Consider the following 14,477-nt stretch of genomic DNA (forward strand, 5'->3'; position numbering starts at 1 on the left):
GTTAGTTGCACTAACTATATATCGCGCACCCGCAATCCACTGCTGATGATGTCACATATTACATCATTCATGACATGGTCAGTGACATCACTGATGACATCACTGATGACATCTCAAATGACATCACTGATGACATCACTGATGACATCTCATTTGACATCAATGACCACATCACTGATGATATCATTCATGTGACAATACAATGCATCTCCTCACATTTTAATATAACCTCTGTTTCACCCAGTGTTAAATACAGAGTATAATTTTTGAAACCATTGACACACCAATACTAGTTACTACATACGCACTCACTGATTCCTACGTCTACACACACCTTCACTCATTCACCCATACAATCATTCATACATACAATCACTCATCTTTACAACACTATCATATGCACTCATACACCTATACAGACACTCACAGTCTGCCACTCATCCATGGAGTTACTCACACACCTAGTCAGTCCTGTAAAGAATCAATGACACTTCCATTTTCTTGTCTATACAGTTAAACATAGAGCACCTTACATTTTCAAACATATACTAACACATACTTACCTTCTTATACAATCATTGATACAAGTACACATTGATCTGCACAGAGTCATACACCTCCCAGCCAGCCACACACACACTCAGTCTCTCATACAAATACTTGGGCAATCAATCAATAACCCATATAGTTACTCATATAGCTACTGATCAACACATGCAGCAGTTTATAGAACAACAGACATAATGATGCACAAATTAAGACAGTTTAGTCACTAACCCATGCACTCAGTGAGACACATTTAATCACTCAGTCATACAGTCAGTCATGCATCTACTAAATCCTTCGTCCAGACACTTACACATCCACTCATTCTTCAATATGTAAGACATATTTAAACTTTACAGAAACAAAAAATCACTGGATGTTGTTATCAGTTATGTCATCAGTGATGTCATTTGAGATGTCATCAGTGATGTCATCAGTGATGTCATTTGAGATGTCATCAGTGATGTCATCAGTGATGTCACTGACCATGTCATGAATGATGTAATATGTGACATCATCAGCAGTGGATTGCGGGTGCGCGATATATAGTTAGTGCAACTAACTATATATGGAATTTCAATGGTTTTGTGTGGGTAAAATAAGGTTTTTTAAATGCTAATTCCTAACGATATATGGTCTATAACCTATGGTTTTTTCAGTGAATTTTCAAGGTTTTGTAAATGCTAATTCCTAACTATATATGGTCTATAACCTATGGTTTTTTCAGTGAATATATATATATATGGTTCGCTCCCCTATGACCACTGAACTAAAGCAAAAGAATTGACCAACTGCTGGCATCAATTGAAAGAATTGTGGTGAGTTTGGTGTGGGCTTGGTTCGTGAATAAAAGAATCGAGCATAATGCCGCAGCACATCAGGGCTTTGTTCACAGACTTCCCTCATTTTCTGCATATGAATTAGACCTCTCTAGAATTCGGTTTTAGGGTCCACTTTGGTACAGAGACCAGAGATCCGTAGTAATAGATTTCCACAGATAGCCGCCACACCAACTTCCTAGGAAATGCAAGGAATAAATAAAAAGTGCTAATATAAAGTATATTTCATTGTAGAAGGATAATATACATGGAGTAGTGATGCACAGTAATGCAATATTGTCGGAATAAAAAGTGTGTAACTTTAAAAATGCCTTTTAAACTGTAATTGCAGACTTTAAAGGTGGTGGCATGTATTTTGCAGTTCAACCACTATGAGTTTTTATTTCCCAATTGTGTTAGTGGAATGGGGATTATTAAGACATTCCTATCTCCTGGGAACAATTATAATAACATATTTTGGTTCTTCTTTCGCTTTTGGAGTTAATTGGAGTTAATTTAATTTTCGAGGTTTTGCAATATTATTATTTTTGGGTTCTCCCCTACGCCCCTAAGAAATGTACTAGGATTTCTGTTTGCATACATATACTCACTATTAATGTTTCCACCACCTCATGTCTATTTGAAAATAAAAAAATAAAAAAGAGGGGAGTACAACTAGATCGCTTAGATTTTATCTATAGGCAGGCTGTAACAGGAAAACACGTCATACCACAGGCCCAACTACAAGTTTCCCACCCATTTGGATCAAAGATGGACTACTTTTCCACTGTGGTATTCAAGAAGCAACAAATTTCAGCAATGCCTGAATGGACTGCTTAAAAATAAAATAAGCAAAACAAGGGGCACAGTTGTGGGAAATATAGAAAAAATGTATATTGCCCATGGATCCACCTGTTTTAACTCAGAAATATATCCAAGTTCTGATCACCACTTAATGCCCCATAAGCTTGTCATTGAACAATTAATAAATGTATCAGTACCAGCTACTAGACCTAAAAGTGAAAGTGAAAGTTCTTCTGAAATTATGAAAAATGAAATGTAAAAGTATTTGCAGGAGTTAACACATGCCTTGAAGTTTCTTTCTACTCAGGTATCAAGACGGAAGGTAGGAGTATATTATCTGTCAGCAAAGAGTGGGGATGGTAAAACCATCCATTAGATCAAGTGTGATACATATATATCTCTCTTTTACTTGTCAGGTCCGGGCAAATTTTACCGGTTTTGACTGCTTACGTGCTACAGAGGAATCTCTAGAAGACTTTGTTGTATGTGTATATACATGAGTTGGAGCAGATAAAGTCCCTTCAATCTTTAAAAGGGATAGAAAATATAAATCCAACCAGATGAGGAAAGTTCATTATCTTTAATTTCATTTCCTTCTTCCTCCTCTCTCTCCGCGTGTGTGCATTAGATAACACATACGAGGATTGTTTTAGCAGTAAAGGAGTATTAAGTATTGGATGGTACCCACGGCATCAATTTAATGTCCCACTTGTGCTTAACCTACAGGTTAGATTGTCCCATAGAGTAATAATAACTTTTCTTCTTGTAGTATATAACGGAAAATTAGACCTAGGGCTCTTCTAAAGGGAGGTTTTGATCTTAAGGTCAACATTACGTTAACAACTGTGGAGTTTTCATTGATTGGGTGTGAGTACTTATATGCAGCACTTACATTCTTGGTCCTTGGTTGTGTGAGGTGTGTGAGTGAGATCATTGTTTGGCCCTTTCAGTGGAAAATGGTATGTTTTTAGTATGAAATTATAGGTAGAATAACAAAATGTAAGGATGTAATGTTTTTAACATGTGAACTTTCAAAACATTGACTGCATTGTATTTGTTTTGATACAGAAATGCAGCTTGTAATACACTTGGGGGCCGAATCCCGATTTGGTAAAATCCCCTACGAATAGCCGTACGGAGTACATTTCCCGTACGAATCGTACACCTTAAACGTCCCTGTACGTACGATGAAGTACGATCCGAACCCAAAGCAGATCTCCGTACGAATCATATGAAAGACCATACGATTTGAAAATCCATACGAATCGCATTTGGAACACACAGTACACGACGTCTGTACAGATTGAAGCAGCTTTTTCTGACCCAGCAAGTACGATTCGTCACGTAAACACTCCGTACGACTCTTTTTCTACGGGAGCTCAAAACGTCCGTAAAAGCAGATTTCGACTTGAACCGCGTACAAAACGGACCACCCCGGGTACGCGAGTACACCCCATAATTGCAGTGGTACGGTGCATAGGGGTACGGTGCTTAGGGGTATGGCGCACAGGGGTACGTTGCATAGGTGTACGGTGTGTAGGGGTACGGTGCACAGGTGTACGGTGCGTAGGGTATGACGCAACAGGGTACATGTGTACCCCATGATTGCGGGGGTAGGGTACGTATGTGATTGTGTGGCTCTCCATACGAATTGCTCATACGACGTTTTCCGTACGAATTGCGTTCACGTACCCCGGTCCGGATCGTACTTGTCAAGTCGTACAGCATGTTTACGATTTGTACGGTTCACCATGAGGGTCCGTATTGTACGGATTTTCCCTTGCTTTTCGTATGGTTTGCAAAGATTCAGACGTATTTTTTCCTACGGATCGTACTACGTGATTCGGACGGATTTGTTCGATTCGTACGTAAAGGGCTATGAATTTGAATCGTCGTACGGATTAGTTTCCCGAATCGGAATCGACCCCTTATTGATTTTCATTTAAAATTTCTAAAGAGAGTTAAATGATGGTCTAAAGAAAGGTGATATAAAGTGAAGTAACACCATCAAAACACATCAACACACTTTCTGCAAATATGTTTTGCTGACTGGATGAACTGATACTTAACAGGAGTTGATGTACTGGTACCCAGTTTGCTTCCTTTATACATGTGCTAATTCGAATGACAAAGTTTACTGTCTTTTTTCTTATCTCTCTTTTTTAGTAGTGATATTAGTGTCATGTATATGTTTTGATGTTTTTAATTTAAACAATATAAAGGTGCTTGGAATTTTGTATTGTATTAAAGTGTATGTATTAGACCTGCGAGTTAGTAATATTGGTTTACTGCTTCTTGCCTTAATTTTAAACTAAATATATGAGGTGTCAAAAGCAGTTGTTAATACATTTTGTACTAATTTCTACTCTTGACATATTGTGAACTTACTGTTTGGGCCGTATTTACAGTCGCATGCATGTGCGTGAGTGAAAGTTAGACGAGTGGCATGAAAGAGTAGAGGTATTGTAAAAATAATAGGAACTATAGGATAATCCTCTTTTGGTTGTGTTGGTAAATTGAACAGTATGGGACCACACCCAAATAAAGCTCGAGGTTATCACTGACAATTCAAGAATAGAGGGAAATGTAACAAACATATTTTAGAAAGGAGTTCCTGATGTCGACTTTATTGTAGCTTTTGGTAGGAACAATGGGTTTATGATAACAGGAACACTATCAGACTGTAATAGCTCTTTGCCCCACACCCTACATTGCCCAAGTAAATATTATTTATATAGGGTTTTATAGAGCGCAAACCAGACCTGTGAGGGTATCAGAGCGCTTTTACAGGATTGACAAGTGGTATACAAAAGACATGGGAGGGGTGAATCCATTTGGGATCATAACAAAACAGATAGTTACATATACAGGAGACAGGTGATCTCAAAAACCCGGGGGAGGGAGTCCATACGTGCTGGGTAGGTACCAAATCAAGAAACTATGGTGATGCCATGGTAGAACGTAAAACAAAGTCACTGAAGTGAATGCATTGCAGGCATTAGGCAAGGAATTTACCATTTAGGAAGGTTATGGCCTCCTTTGTCAAGAAAGCCAGTGACGAAAATCTTCTAAGAGCGGGCGGGAGAGAGTCCCATATTCTTGGAGCGGCTCCAGAGAAAGCCAGATTGTAAGTTTTTTTTTCCACAAGCGTGCTGGTTGGTGCTGGAGGTTACTGGCAGACCAAGCTTTTCTGTCTCCTCCGGATACCGCAAGTTTCTGGGTGAGAAATGCAGGGGATTTAGCGTATAAGGCCTTGTGAGTGATGCATGCCAGCTTCAGCTGGATTCTTGCTTCAAGAGGAAGCCAGTTCAGAGCTTTTAGGTGTGGAGAGATGTGGTCAAACTTCTTACAGCGAGTTAGGAGTCTGGCTGCCTCGTCGAGGCAGTCTTTCAAAGGGGCCAAAGAAATCTTAGGAAGACCTGCGAGGGATGAGCATCCATATTCTAGTCTCGAGATGACTAGTGCCTGGATTGCCATTTCAGGTCGGGGTGTCAAGAAAAGGGTTTAGGTTTCTTAGGTAGTTTAGGTGAAATCTGACTGTTTTTGCCAACAGGTTGATATGGCCACGCATGTTCAAGTTGCAGTCGAGGGTTATTTCGAAGGATTTGGCAGAGTCTACTAAGGTAGAAGTGCAGTTTAAAGCCGTGATATTCTTGATCCATTCCTGAGTGTCCGGGCTGGTTTTGGGTGGGGAGATTAGAAGAAATTCATTTTTTTTGCGTTGAGTTTAAGCTGATTGGAGGAAAGCCAATGGACAGTCAACTTCAAGGCCTCATTCACGGAGATAATGTCCACAAGAGATGAGATTTTGTTGTAGATCTGGGTGTCGGCGTACATATGGTAGTCAATGTTGGTGGTGCATAGAACTTCTGCAAGCGGTTCAAGGTAAAGATTGAAGAGGGTAGGGGACAAGGTTGATCCTTGTGGGACTCCAACTGTGATTGGGGTGGAGGCAGATAAGCTACCATTAACTAGCACTCTCTGTGAGCGATTCTTGAGGAAGGATATAAACCGTTCAAGAACGGCGCCATCCAATCCCATCCTTATATTGAGCAATTCAAGGAGTTTTTCATGGTTGACCGTATCAAAGGCCTAGGAAATGTCTAGGAAGATTAGGAGACAGGTTTTGCCTTGGTCAAGGGCTTGGAGGGCATCATCCATGAGGTAGAGGAGGGTGGTTTCAGTGCTGTGTCCAGGCCTGAACCCGAATTGGAAGTCATCTAGCAAGTGAAAGTTAGTGATGTGTTGGCTCAACTGTTGTTGCACACATTTCTCCAGAATTTTAGCTAGGAGAGGGATATTCGATACAGGCCTGTAGTTAGCAGGGGGAGGCAGGGTCCAATGTAGTTTTTTTTAAGATCGGACGACTTGTCCAGCTTTGAGAGAGGCAGGTTGAAGGAATGCGTTGATGATTGCAGTCTAAGACTGGATGATGGCCTGAGAGGCAGCTGCTAGGCATTTGCAGGGGAGAGGATCATTGAAGTGATTGTTTGGCTTTAAGGAGGATAGAATTTTTTAGATGGACTGTTCGTTACATATTTTAAAGCTGGACCACTGTGCTTGTTTTTTTGGTGTGGTCTGGGCATGTAGCATGGAAGGAAGAGGCCGAGCCTCAGGGGTTTGGGAGTGAGTGGCGGATCTGAGTTCATTTTCTAGGGCAGCGATTTTGTCACCGAAAAAGGAGGAGATATCCTCGCCTGAGACTAGGAATTTAGGGTTTTCTTTTGATATTTTTACCAGTTTGTTAGATTGGTGTTTGACCAATTCGAATAGCTTGCAAGGTCTGTTCTTGGTGTTGTCCAGTTCAGTTTTGAAAAATTCTTTTTTTGAGTTGAGGATTTTCCTATTGTAGGTCTTTCTGGCCTGGCGGAGAAGTTTTAGATGGGCTGCTGATGGGTGCTGTTTCCAGTTTCGTACTGTCTGTCGGACGGATCTCCTCTGATTGTTGAGGGATCCATTGAACCAGGGGTTTCTGTCTTTGAAATGTTTTTTTTTTATTTTAGCGGAGTAAAGTCACCAAGAATGTTGGATATAGTCTTGGAACAGTGTTCAGTGAGGTTTTTGACCGTATTGATATGAGTCGGGTAAGTCTCACAGCGAGCAGCCAGTTTCCCAAGATCAAGGTTCTTGGTGTCTCTAACCCACCCTGTGAGAATCACAGGTTGTGGAGCCCATGTATTGTGGGTGCCAGGTAGGAGGAAGGTGATAGCATGGTGGTCAGACCAATCGCATGGGTCTATAGAAGTAAGCTTAACCACTGATTCCTTGGCGATAATCCAATCAAGGGTGGTGCCTTTTGACAGAGTTGAGACAGTGCACGCTTGGGTGAGAGCTTGGTCAGCCAGGAAGTCTCAAATGGCACTGATCTGCAGGTCCTTGGGGTCGTTCCATTGCACGTTGAAGTCACAGAGGAAGATGTCTATAGAGTTGGGGGAGACCTTGGCTGTGATGATTTCCATGAGGTGGTCTGAGAATGCATCATTTTTGCGTGGGGGTGGTAAAAGATGAGCAGTTTGCACAGTTGATTGATGTTGCTGCCTATGGAAAGTGCAAGGTATTCGCAAGAGTCTGTGGGATCTGCCAGAAGTTCAGTAACAGAGGTTAGATTGGTAGATGCAGGCAATGCCTCCCCCCTTTTTCTTAGTCTGCCTGTCCAGCCTCACGATGTTGTATTGGGTGTATTTGGGTGGAACTAAGAGATCCAAAAAAATAGAACTGCTTTATGCTTATTTGCTTAAATTAACATCCATGACAAATGGATTGCCCTAGGTTACTTGAGGTATAGAGCATCAACCTTAGGGGCCCCCTTGGGTAGACTCAAGTTATGAAGATGGGATAGACTGGAAGTCTACTTGGGGTGGGGAGAAAATGCCCAACATTATAGAAAGATTACAAATTAAAGTCAACCTTTTCTCTGTTTTCTAGGAAATGGCACAGTACCTGTGGGTTGCAACTCTGGATGCAACAGCATCATTTTGAATTCGGATATAAAAACATGGCACCTCCAGCCTAATGGAATTCTACTGGGCCTGCGAAGATCGTCTCTATCTCCAACAGCCCCCACAAAGGAGCAGCCTGTGGTCACTAGAACAATGCACAAAGTCTCCCTGATCATGCCAGCAGCAAATATCTCCCACACCCATGCCCATTTCTGGTTTGTTACCTAGCTCCACAGACATTGGCGGTATGCTGAGTACTATGGGTCGACAGCCTCCCAAGACATTCAGAAGGAGTTCCGCCTACTGAACAGGGTCCAGATATCCTAAAAAAATATCAAGAGGAGAGTATGGGTCCCAATGGGAGTCTGTGCTGCACATTCCTAATGATGAAGAAAATGGCTCCATCACTGAGGCCATTGAGGACCTGAACAACATAGAAAAGAAAATGCTTGCTGGAGGAGGTGCCATAGCAGACACAGCCACTGATTGGTTGAATTTTGACTGGATTTCTTTGTGTCTGTCTGTCATTCTAAAAGTTTTTACTGTTGTTCTTCTGTTGTACTGTGCAGTTATTCTGTCATTTTGCTAGAAATACTGATAGTAAATTAGTACACCTTTTTAAATTGCCTAAACAGAGGAACTCAGCGTTAACAGCGAGTCACAGCGGCTCACCTTTTGTCAACTCGGCGCCAATCCACCTCTCGGCGCACCCGCTCCGCGGGTGCCCCTTCGCCTGCTTGAGGAGGGAAACACACCTGCTGTTGGTCGTGAGGAGTGTTGAGGCGGTAAGGGGGTAAGCGGTACCGGGCGTGTGGCTGTAGCGGGGCTGCGAGCGTGCGGGGACTTCATTTCCCAGAAGTCCCCGCCAGACCGACGGAGAGCTTCGGTCCGCTCTCCCTGCTGGCCCGCCCCCCGCCCTCCTGAGGCTACAAAACTCCAGTCAGCATTGAAAACGAGTGGGACACCTTTTTAAATTGCCTAAACAGAGGAACTCAGCGTTAACAGCGAGTCACAGCGGCTCACCTTTTGTCAACTCGGCGCCAATCCACCTCTCGGCGCACCCGCTCCGCGGGTGCCCCTTCGCCTGCTTGAGGAGGGAAACACACCTGCTGTTGGTCGTGAGGAGTGTTGAGGCGGTAAGGGGGTAAGCGGTACCGGGCGTGTGGCTGTAGCGGGGCTGCGAGCGTGCGGGGACTTCATTTCCCAGAAGTCCCCGCCAGACCGACGGAGAGCTTCCGGTCCGCTCTCCCTGCTGGCCCGCCCCCCGCCCTCCTGAGGCTACAAAACTCCAGTCAGCATTGAAAACGAGTGGGACACCTTTGTAAATTGCCTAAACAGAGGAACTCAGCGTTAACAGCGAGTCACAGCGGCTCACCTTTTGTCAACTCGGCGCCAATCCACCTCTCGGCGCACCCGCTCCGCGGGTGCCCCTTCGCCTGCTTGAGGAGGGAAACACACCTGCTGTTGGTCGTGAGGAGTGTTGAGGCGGTAAGGGGGTAAGCGGTACCGGGCGTGTGGCTGTAGCGGGGCTGCGAGCGTGCGGGGACTTCATTTCCCAGAAGTCCCCGCCAGACCGACGGAGAGCTTCCGGTCCGCTCTCCCTGCTGGCCCGCCCCCCGCCCTCCTGAGGCTACAAATCAACAGCTTACTCCCGCAGCGCGGGACGCAGCCCGGGCTAAGACTGGGCAAAGACAGGGCCGTTTTAGGCCGTTAGAGGCCGGTAGAGACTGGACTGGGCCACTTCCCTTAATTTTATTTTTCTTGAGTCTCTGTAGCTAGCACACTTGAATCTTTTCCATTTTATTGATATAATCTTCCCCCACAATGTCCTCACGTGAAACTCGGAGCAAGGCAACTAAGACCTCCAAAAAAGCCACAGGCACTCTAGACGATTTTATCACTAGGACCAGCCTCTCCATTGATAATGAAATAATTAAACTTCAGCATAAAGTTACTACTGAACTTGAATGTGCTAGGAGGCTTTCAACTGAACTTGCGCTCAGGAAAAAATCTTCCCTAGGCAGCATTGCTACCTCCAAAACTCCCGAACGCATTTCTGGTCCAAAACCAATTATAGTCCTTGCTGAGGTGCACTCGATAGTAGAGGAATTAATTCCTCCTACCGTTCACGAATCTGATGGGCCTTCAATTATGGCTGAGTCAGGAAGCTCATCACAGTTGACTCTCTCAAAGGAGAGTGTTGAGGACCTTCCAGACGGGGCGCCCTGTAAGCCACTAGTAGAGATGATACCCAACACAAGCTCATCATCCACTTGTTGGTTGCCAGATGAAACAGATGCTCTCAAAAACAAATCACCTGCTAAAGTACCATCAAAGCACAAAAGAAAGCGTAAACATCTAACCGCTTTCGCTAGGAAGAAAGCAAAAGTAGCACTTAGTTATAATATCAAGAGTGGAACTGTAAACACGCCTATTGTAACATCCGAGATCTCTGTACACGATGCAGCACTAGTAAATGTAGACAATACTGACAACAACAGCATAGATGAACAAATCTCCATTGCTATGTCTGATCAATTAGGTAGTGAGGGGCAAAGAGTCTCCTGTGATATGGTAGAAGAAGATGTTGGAAGAGAAGAATTTTTAAAAGTAGTATGGGAGACGCTTAAGAGATTACTTAAACCAATAGAAATTAGGTTAACTGGAATTGAGAACCAACTTCTCGAGGTTGAGAAAAGTGTTATCACTCTTTCAAGTATAAGTCTCAACTGTACTGACGCGCCTAGAGTCACCCAGCAAGCTCCAGTCCCCGTCCCGGCTACATTAAAAAACTCACATATCAGTCCATTGAATGTGCAGCAAAAAAAGGTGGTGATAGCAAGCAACACAAATACTAATCAATTTACTAGCACCAAAACCCAATCGAATCCAACCCCCTCAACATCTACAGCTACATCTGTAAAAACTACTAGTAAATCTATGCAGAAAAACCAGGCCCATACTAACACCCCCCTACCACAAATTCCTTCTTCCTCCTACTCTTCCAATCAGAGTGTTTTAGCCTCAAATATACCCCAACCCAATCCCCATGTTTACCCCTATGTCAGTTCCGCAGGCATTCAATCCCTGCCTGACAAAACCTTTGCAAACACCTCTCATAAGTCAAACTACCAATTTAAGCATACCCACAATAATTTTAGAGGAGGGTACATAGATCTACCACCAGACGCAAGTACATTTGTGGCTGTTCTCACAGGGGTCCCAGAACTGGATAGTCAATATGTAGAAAATTTCCAATCACTAAAAAATAAAGTGATTTTTTGGCTAAATAAATACAAACCCATTCCCAACCAGATGAAAAGTAAGATCCTTATGGTTAGGAGGGTACCATGGGTAGGGCCAACGGCAAAAACAATCACGGGTGATTGTATTGTCATATCCTTTGAAAAACCCCAGAGTGCCGAACAAATCTGCAATTGGAAATCGTACGGTGTGATTCCCCCTATTGAAGCCAGACCCCTATCATTTTTCTATCCTCCACCAAGACCCATCCATCACGTCCCCAATTGGAACCCTGCCAACCAGTACTATGATAGTGCTTCCAACTTGGCTAGACTAGGGGATTATAATATGTGGTCTGGTGCTCCAAACACAGTTCGACATGGTGCTCACAATATGTGGTCTGGCATTCCCACCTTCAATAGATTCAGTTGCCTAGACGCTGTGGATTGACTTGCCACTATGCCTGACTGCATCTACGACTTATATGATATCTTCCGTAGATTGGGCAAAGGCTACTCTAAACCTAAAAATGTCGCACAATTGCATGACGTTGACCAAGCTAATAGGAATATGCTGCACAGGTCTAACCCAGATTCCCAGAAAACGGAACCACTTCACAAGGTTGAAAACGTACGCTGTTGCACAGCTGAGGGTGGTCGGGATGGGAGTTCAATTACTGCTGTGAGAGAAAAAGCAAAGGTTGCAGAGAAAGACAGTACAATTCTGCAAGTAGGCAACCGGCCCAATCAGCGTGTAGTTAAGTCCCCCCCTGTCATTCAGATCACTGATCCTTGCTTACTCATCCTGTCATGGAACATCGCAGGCGTTTGTAAGAACCTAAAAGATCCTGAGTGGGCGAATTACATTGATACCTGTGACATCTGTCTACTACAAGAATCTTGGGCTATAGAAGTTCCTCACCGGGTAGGATACAAAACTTATGGCATTAAGGCAGTCCAGTCTGACAGAGGAAGACCATCAGGGGGTCTAGTAATTTGGCTAAAAGTCACCCTGGTCATGCAGGTTGAAATTGTAGAAACAGGCTCTCCGGATATTTTAGCCCTAAGGGTTACTCCATCGTGTGGCAATGATTGGTTCATCGTTAATGTCTACAACAGACCGACCAGTCACTCCAAGGTGTCATCAACACTCGAGGCCCTGGAGCTCCTGTTGAATAATGTAATTGGAGATACCCCTGTCATCTTGGGAGGAGACTTGAATTGTAACTTTGAACCTGTTCTGGGCATCTCTGAAGTGTTTGAAGATGAGGACTCAGTGTACAACATCCCCCAGCTCGAAACCAGCAAATTTGTAAAATATTCAACATTGGCCAGCCAATTACTAAGACTTACTGCAGATCACGGACTTAGAGCAGGCAATGGCCGTCTCCCATCGGACATGCAAAAACAACCAACCTTCTCTAAAGCTAAAAGCAATTTAGACTTTGTACTTGTTTCTCTTAGCATCTGGCACTTTATGATAGATTTGAAAGTAGTAAGTAGGGGGGAAAGTGATCACTACCCCTTGGAACTTTACATCAACAAGAGCATGGTTAGTGACACCACTTTAACTACAACTGAATCTACCCAAGTCAGCTTATGTGAGGACGTCCATATAAACAACAACAGACGTGCAGTAAGATGGCCACGTGTTTTGGCGGATGGTAATGCCTTAGCGCTGGTTTATTCTCTTTTTGAACAAACATTTGCACACATAGCTGACTATGCCTTCTTACCCGAACACTTTGAACATTTTCTTGATCTACACAAAGTTTTCTTTGCCGAACTAAAAATGCACTTATCAAAAATGCCGAGAAAGAAGCAACAAAACCAAAGAGTGGCCAACCACGGAAAGTTATGGTACGACCACTCATGTAGAACTGCCAAATCAAACTTACTGTTTGCCATTAAAAACAAGTCTAAAGAAGAAGTAAAATTTGCAAGGGTGGAATACAAACGTACACTAGATACATCCAAAAAACTTTAGGAGGAATCAATCTGGGCCGAAATGCTATCTGCTGCAAAAACCAATGACAATGTTGCCTTCTGGAGGCTAGTGGCTAATGGGGGGCATGCTGGGAGAGCTGTGAAAGATGTATTTCTGGATGAGATGACCTGGGTAACTCACTTTACAAACCTTTACAAGCAATACGATGGAGATAGCCAATGGAGCTTAAGATCCCCTGCCTCTATTGAACCACTTAACTTCACATTGGAAGAGACAGTAAGGGCGATCAACGAACTCAAAAATTCTAAAGCCCCTGGTCCGGATAGAATACCGGGGGATCTTTTTAAACATGAAGTTGACGTTTGGGCTCCCTATTTGAACCGTTTGTTCAATGCCTTATCCTCAAATTGCAACTTCCCTGACAGTTGGCGGGCAGCTGAGGTTGTGTTAATATTTAAAAAGGGTGATAGAATGACACCCTCCAATTACAGACCAATTAGTCTGATGGACACACTCCAAAAACTATACGCCAAACACCTCTTGTTCAGAATTGATGATTGGCTCGAAGCCTCGAATATAATTTCCAAATTTCAAGCTGGTTTCCGGAGTAAGACCAGCACAACAGACCAAATTTTTCGATTTTGCTGTTTGATTTGGAAGTATGTGCAACTGAAAAAAGGTCATCTGTATGTAGCCTTCGTTGACCTGAGGGCTGCATTCGACTTAGTTCCACGCAGTCTACTTTGGAAAACCTTGCAAGAAATTGGTTTACCGGAATGCCTCCTAGCTCAAATAGTTGAGCTGCATGTTGACAATTTTGCAAACATCAGGTGGGGCCCTAATGGTGAGCTGACTCGCAACATTCCTATTGAACGTGGGGTTCGCCAGGGGTGTGTCCTGGCCCCCACCCTATTCTCTCTGTTTATTAATGATGTCCCTGATTATTTAAATGCTTGTGTTAATGACTCGCCGCAGCTCAATGGTGTAAGGGTGCCTGCGCTGCTTTTTGCAGACGACACCATACTTATATCCCAAACAAAAAAGGGACTCCAGGCACTCCTTAACTCCTTCAGCTGTTACTGCCAGACAAAGGGCTTAGAAATCAATGCAAATAAAACAAAATGCATGTCACTGAATCCCAGTATGCCAGACAGAGGGTTTTTGACCCTGAACAGCCAAA

Source organism: Lissotriton helveticus, chromosome 1_2 (genome assembly GCF_964261635.1).
Source record: "Lissotriton helveticus chromosome 1_2, aLisHel1.1, whole genome shotgun sequence".
In the NCBI taxonomy this organism is placed as follows: domain Eukaryota; kingdom Metazoa; phylum Chordata; class Amphibia; order Caudata; family Salamandridae; genus Lissotriton; species Lissotriton helveticus.